The sequence below is a fragment of the Physeter macrocephalus genome, chromosome 14 (genome assembly GCF_002837175.3).
Source record: "Physeter macrocephalus isolate SW-GA chromosome 14, ASM283717v5, whole genome shotgun sequence".
NCBI lineage: Eukaryota > Metazoa > Chordata > Mammalia > Artiodactyla > Physeteridae > Physeter > Physeter macrocephalus.
This window is the reverse complement of record NC_041227.1, coordinates 8,880,327-8,887,599: the sequence shown is the minus strand read 5'-3', so window position 1 is coordinate 8,887,599 and position 7,273 is coordinate 8,880,327.

The following is a 7,273-nucleotide window of genomic DNA, read 5'->3' as shown; positions in this document are numbered from 1 at the left end:
CCTCCCGGACCGGGGCACGAACCCGTGTCCCCTGCATCGACAGGCGGACTCTCAACCACTGCGCCACCAGGGAAGCCCCATTCTTTGATTTTAATGATGGCTTCCTAACAGGCTTGAGAGCTTCCTCAACCTCCAGTCAGTGTCCACATCTCTTTCAATTGTCAACCAGTACCCATTTATAGTCATAGCTTATAAGCTCCTCCAAAAACGTGCCTCTACTATTTGAATCTTAAACAGTAAGCAACTCTCAACCATCTCAGCATTGCTCTTCTATCCATTGGTGTGGCACCCACTGTCTAATTTTTCACCTTCCCTTTCTACCCAGGTTCTGAGAAACTCTTATGTCTGCTTCTGCTACAAGGCCTCACATTACTCTGAGGGCTAGCTTTTAGCATGAATTCTAATTGATCTTCAATTAAAACAAAAATTTCAGAACAAAAATTTCAAACCACCACAGAATAGTCCTTTAGCTAGCTTAGCCCTCTTGCAAGGCCAAATTGATGTTTCTTCCTTCCTCAGGTATGCCGTGCCCCTGATGAAATTCATATTAAAGACAAAGGATTCAGGATTTGTGTGAAGATACCATAATGTTTATTTCTGCAGGAAAAATAAACATGAACAAAAACAAATCAATTATAGAGAAAATTGAAAAGGACAATACCACTGTAAATCCTAAATAACACAGCTAGAGCTACATGTCAATTTTTATTAATCATGGTCAATTTTAAAATGGTCACATACTGGTACATCATAGAGAACTTAATGGCATAGGATTAAGTTAAATTAAATTCTTTTCCTTTACTTCAGGTTACCTTTTTCAATTTCCCAGTTTCTAGACCGTATGATATGGCTGTTGACGATACCTAAGTTTCTGCAGTATAGAGAGAGAAAGAGAGAAAAAAAGAGAGATACAGAGAGCTAGAAGCACAGTGAGACTGACTGATGGAGAAGAGAGGCTGAATTTGTCCTTGGCCTGAACCCGGTTCCTAGAGAAGCGACTTTGCACAGCTCCTGCTCTCGGACCAATCAGCGTAGTTAGTGCGGGGGCGAGGGCAAAGCCACTGCGGAACAGGGTTCTAAGGGTTCACCCCTGCAGGTCAGAACAGAGTGGCGACCAGGACAGTGATCACTGATAGGTGGACAGACAGCCCAATAATCGTCCTCCAAGGATGTGAGTCTTGGAGCTGCTAGTCCACTGCTCTGATAGGGTTTTCTCTGAGCCCTGAGATAAAGCAGTAATATTGAAAATATTTAACATCAGGTAGCAATCAATCAGAAATCAGACCCAGGTTGTGAACAGCTGGCTGAGCCATCGCAGTGCATCCCCTGAAGAGAGTATGGGGTCCTCATAAATATGAATATCACTCTTCCCAGAGTTAGTTATTTTGTGGACCTGGGCAGGTTTCATTAACTATTGATGAGAGTTGCTTAAGGAAGGGAATGATGTGTAGAAATTGGAAGATAAAGATTTAACATTCAGAATTATGATCAGAACAAATCAAAGGATTTTATAGTTACGATCTCAGAAGCCCATCAGTTATCCTCAGGCATCCAGCTGAAATGAGGGCGTCACGTCATTGTCCACAGAGACCGCTTCATATTTCAGACAGTGTTTCTAATTGTTAAGTGCTATGGCCTTGATTACTGTCAGATAGGAGTTTAAATGTCTTATAAGGTTATCGGAGGTAGCAATCAATCAGAAATCAGACCCAGGTTGTGAACAGGTGGCTGAGCCATCCCAGTGCATACCCCTGAAGAGAGTATGGGGTCCTCTCATAAATATGAATATCACTATTCCCAGAGTTAGTTATTTTGTGGACCTGGGCAATGAAACAGGACTTTTACAATATAGAGGTCTATATAATACTGGGTGAAGAGACAGGTGGGTAAGTAGCCAGTCTGCCTTCTCACAAGTTTGCAATTTGTTCCTCTGATCTTTTAGTATTTGTTGCCTGCTGAGCCAGCAAGCTTCTGTGTTCATCAAGTGTTCTTGCCAATCTCTGAAAAGGAAAAAACATGAATAGGTACACAGTCTGAATGCTATCTTATGTGTCTTCTTTGAGAAAGGATTTCCAAAAATACCTCAGAGCTAAAAGCAAGGATACACTGGGCAGAAATTGCAGTATCAAGGTTTCAGACCTTTACTGCATGAATGACATTCCTTGGTCTACTCTCTTCTCAGCCCAAGAAGTAGAGGAAGTCTGCTGCAGTGACTCTGACACGTCCATCTGCCTTAAGGTCCCTATCCCCAGCAACAGCAACGGGTGGCACTGCCTGAGCCCCCTTGCCCATGCTAATCAGAGTGAGGAGACCTTGCCTCAACAGGTACAGCACAAAAGAGAGCCTCAAAATACTTGCTGAATGAATACTGGAATTCTTTCTCTTCCCCACCCCCAAATTTCTCGAGCATTTGGGTCTCTTCTAGGTATCAGTCAATTTGATTATGCTTGACTGGTAGGAAAGCAGAACAACACCTCTGCTGTGGGGATGGGCAGTGTCCAAATCTGTTCCACCACTGACGTTGCTCTATGCCTCCGCATGGAGGAGGGATGGGGATAGGATGTAAGCCTCATGGGACAGAAGGAAAGTTTGGGAACAACTGAACTAGCTAAGCTAACAGACAAATGTGTGCTATCACTTTAAGGCATATGGAGGTGTTCTACTTTTGTGGCTTCCTTCTAGGTCTGCAATAGATATTTATTAAACCAAATTACATATGAAAAGCTGGCGATGTTTGGAAGAGCAGACAGGGGAGAGAAGGAGGGGCATATGGGGACCGGAAGCAGCAGGTGAGGGCTGCTTTCAAATATCTGAAGGGTTTTATACTGTAAAGGGGTAGAACTTCCAAATGAGCTAAGATACCCGATGGCTTCCTATTGCCTAAAGAATAAACTCCAAAGTACTTACTAGACTTACAAAGCTCTATATATGTGGTTCTCAAAATCTTTTTTTTTTTTCGCTACGCGGGCCTCTCACTGTTGTGGCCTCTCCCGCTGCGGAGCACAGGCTCCGGACGCGCAGGCTCGGCGGCCATGGCTCACGGGCCCGGCCGCTCCGTGGCACGTGGGATCTTCCCGGACCGGGGCACGAACCCGTGTCCCCTGCATCGGCAGGCGGACTCTCAATCACTGCGCCACCAGGGAAGCCCTCAAAATCTTTAAAAACATATCAATGCCTGGGTCCACCACAAACTCATCAGTCCCTAGGATGGGGGCCTGAGCACCTGCGTTTTGTTGCATGGAGTGAGCTGGGAACTTCTATTATGCTTTAGCTCCAGCCCGCTTCTCCAGGCTCATTTCCTACCACTTCCCTCTTTGTTCAGAGCTCATGTCCTGTTGGCCTCCTGTGTGTCCCTGGAACATGCCAAGCTCATCTCAACCTCAGGGCGTCTGCTCTTCCTGGTTTCTGCGCTCGGAAGAGTCTTCTTCCTGATTGAAGCCGGCTCATCTGCTCAGAAAGCTGCCTCCTTGTGAGGCCTTCCCTGACCCTCTGCATTTGTTTCCTGGTGCTGCCGTAGCAAAGTACCACAAACTATGTACTTGAAACAACAGAAATATATTCTCTTACAGTTCTGGAAGCTAGTAGTCCAAATCAGGGTGTTGCCAGGCCTGTGTTCTCTCTGAAGGCTCTAAGGGAGCATCTGTTCCATTCCTTCCCCTCAGCTCCTGCTGGTGGCCAGCAAGCCTTGGCAATCCTGGGCTTGTAGATGCGTCACTCCAGTCCCTTCCTCCGTCCTCATGGCATTTTCCCCATGTGTCTTCACGTTGTCTTCTCTTGGTGAATGTCTCTTCTCTTCTTATATGGTTACCAGTTACTGGCCCATCCTAATGACATCATTTTAACTTGATTATATCCACAAAGACCCTATTTCCAAATGAGGTCACCACATTCACAGGAACCAAGGTTAGTATTTCAACATATTTTTAGCAGGGACGCAATTCAACCCTAATACCCTTCGTCCAAAGCAGCCCCACTCCACTCTCTCTGGTCATTATCACTTTACCTTGTCTTGACCACATCCGAAATAATCTTGCTTATTGTGTGTTGTGTGCTGGCTGTTTTCCTCACTATGTAAACTCCATGAGAGCAGGGTCTTTGATTATCTGGAATGCCACTATGTTGACCATCCCTGAAAGGGTACTTATTAAATATTTGTTTGAGTGAATGAAACAAAACTAATCATCAAAGAATAAAAATTACCAGGCGGCAGATTTTATTTCACTACAAAGAAAGCTTTTGTATAATTAAAGCCCGCTCAAAATGAAATAGTTGCTCTTTTTTAAGGTAATGAGTTCCCTGTCTTGGGAGGAGATCATATGAAGGCTAGGAAATGTCTTAGAGGGGATACAGGTGAGGGGATTTGCATATCAATTCAGCAATGGATTTATGACCTCTAAAGACTCTTTAAATCCAGAAGTTCAATAATTCTACATTTGAACAGAGACTTTTAAAAAGCACTGTTTCTCTAAGAAATGACTCTAATGGTAGAAACTTCAGGCAGGCGTACGTTTCCTGTCACTGTCTCCGACAAGTGAAATCTTGTGACAGCCCTCACATCACATTACGTTTATAGCCTCCTTTATGTCTCATGAGCCTATTCTCGAGCATAGTTTGAATTTCTTCTTCTTTTATTTATTTATGATTTTGGAGGGGCAGGCCCATTCTATCTAAGGAAAAAAAAAGGAAGGAGATTTGAAATTTCTGTTTGGGATCCCTTTTATATCTTAACTAAGCCTGTTACAACGAGATGTTGTATTAAGTTGGTCCTGTCTTAAGAAAGGAACACCTTCTCTGTTGAAAGCTCTTGCTGCCAGGGGACTCAGTGTTACCAGAGCAGTCAGCTTTGATTTGTGTATCAATAATGTTGTGTCAGTAGCCAGAGGGGATGGCATCAGGGCGTTCCAGATGCTTTTATTGGTGCTTTTGCTGGAGGATTATTTCAAATTAACTTCAGTCTCTTGGAAGACACTGAGCAGTAGAGTGCTATTTCCCATTTGTAAACAAAATGGTGAATAATTATGGGAGGAACCAAGACAGGCTGATTTCTAGGAAATGTCACGTCTGCAGATCTTAATTTTCTCCAAGCACTATTGCCCTGTTCCTCTTTTCCTGTTGCTTATATCCTCCCAGGTATAATACTGAATAGAACCTGGTTACAGGGCAATCGGTGCCTTTACAGCCACTCAACAAAATAACCAGACTCTTCTGCTGTCACTGTAACCAGGAGAAGAGATTGGGAGACTTTGGGGAAAAGAATGGGTTTTTTTAAAATGGTATTATAAAAATGTTTAAATGTTCTGTATGTGATGGCAATAGTAATAGTTATTATATAAATTTTGGAAAAGACTGAAAAGCAAAGGGACAAAAATAAATATTACCTGTTATTTTATCTTTCAGAATAACCACTGTTTTTCATTTCAGTATGTTTACTTTGACTATTTTCTCTCTCTTTCTCTCTCTGAAATAACACTATTTTATCACTTAATGATACAGAACAGAGGTCAGCAAACCTTTTCTGTAAAGAGCCACATAGTAAGTATTTTCAGCTTTGCTGGCCATGAGGTCTCTCTCATAGCTACTCAGCTCTGCAGCTGTAGAACAAAATCAGCCATAGACAATAAGAGAACGAATGGGTGTGGCTGTCTTCCAACAAAACTATTTTTCAAAACCAGGTGATAGGGCTTCCCTGGCGGTGCAGTGGTTGAGAATCCGCCTGCCGATGCAGGGGACGAGGGTTCGTGCCCCGGTCCGGGAAGATCCCACATGCGCGCGGAGCGGCTGGGCCCGTGAGCCATGGCCGCTGAGCCTGCGCGTCCGGAGCCTGTGCTCCGCAGCGGGAGAGGCCACAACAGTGAGAGGCCCGCGTACCGCAAAAAAAACAAAAAAAAACCAGGTGATGGGCAGGGTTTGCCCCATGGTCATAGTTTGCTGACTCCTGATATAGGAGGATATTTTTTACATGTCACTAATATTTTTCAGGACCATTTTTAAAGGTATCATAATATAGTATACCATTGTCTTGACAGACTGTAATTTTTTAGGTAATTCATTATTGTTGACCATATAAGTGGTTTGTTTTTCATTGTTATAAATAATGCAATGATCAACAAATTTCTTGTGGATAAATCTTTCAACACATTCATGATTATTTCCTTAGTATGCATTAATTAAAATGTCATTGATAAAGCTAAGGTATGTTTCAGTTTCACTAATGGTATGAATTTAAGCTGTTCTTTCTTGATATTTTCCCAGTGTTGAATGTAAATTCCACTTTTAGTGTTAAGGAACTGTAAAATTAGTCCTGATGATTATTTCCATAAAGAGAGAGGAAAGCTCTAGCTAAAGCTGTGTTGGTTTTTTTTTTTTTTTTTTGGTGGGGGGGGTCATGGGTCATGAATACTTTGAGAATTTGAGAAAAACAGAAGTTATTCTCTGAAAAAAAAAACCCACCTATAATCAGGGGGGTTCAGAGAGACCTAGGACAGGAAGTCATGGTGAAAGTAAGTCACCATGAAAGTCCACTTTCCTGAAAACACAAACCCAGATTTGATAAGAACTTATGCCTATTTATCTGCCTTCTCTTTTCTAACACAATCTATTGAATGTTTCATTTCCCTGGTCTACATTCTTTAAATCTAATTTTAAATATTCTTATTTTTGTTTCTTAAACTTTATAATACCGTTTGTACAATGAAGTGGGAGGAAGAGGAAGGAGAGGTAGGGAACTAGAGGAAGGAAGGAAGTGTAAAACAAATTAGGAAGCAATTGGAGAAAAGAAAAAAGAAAAGGATGCAAGGGATAGGAAAATGACCAATTCCATTAGTTTTGCCACCATTTCAGAAGATTTAAGGAATGTGTAACCAAAGGCCCCAAATCCCGGAGCAGACTTTAGGCCTTTCTACTGATGTCGGCAGCCAAGAATCCAGTCCCGTCATTCACCAGCATTTAGTGAGTGTTGTTCCAAGCACGACACTTCGGTAAGCTCCGGGAAGATTTTGCAGGGGGCACAAACTCACGTGCTCCAGGGTCTATTGGGTAACTAGGGACAGTGTCTCGTGGGGCCCTTGACAGCATTATATTGGAGCATGTAAGCCCTGACTAAAGTAGTAGGTCCAATGTGCCATGGAAGAATGAGGGCTCCACATTATAAGCTAAATCCCCAAATTCAGGTTTTTATGTAAAATCTCCCAGTATTAAAATTTTGGCAACAGTTTTATTTTTCTTTAACTTAGAGTTATGAAGAGCAAAAGGGATATACCTATGAGCCTTCAGG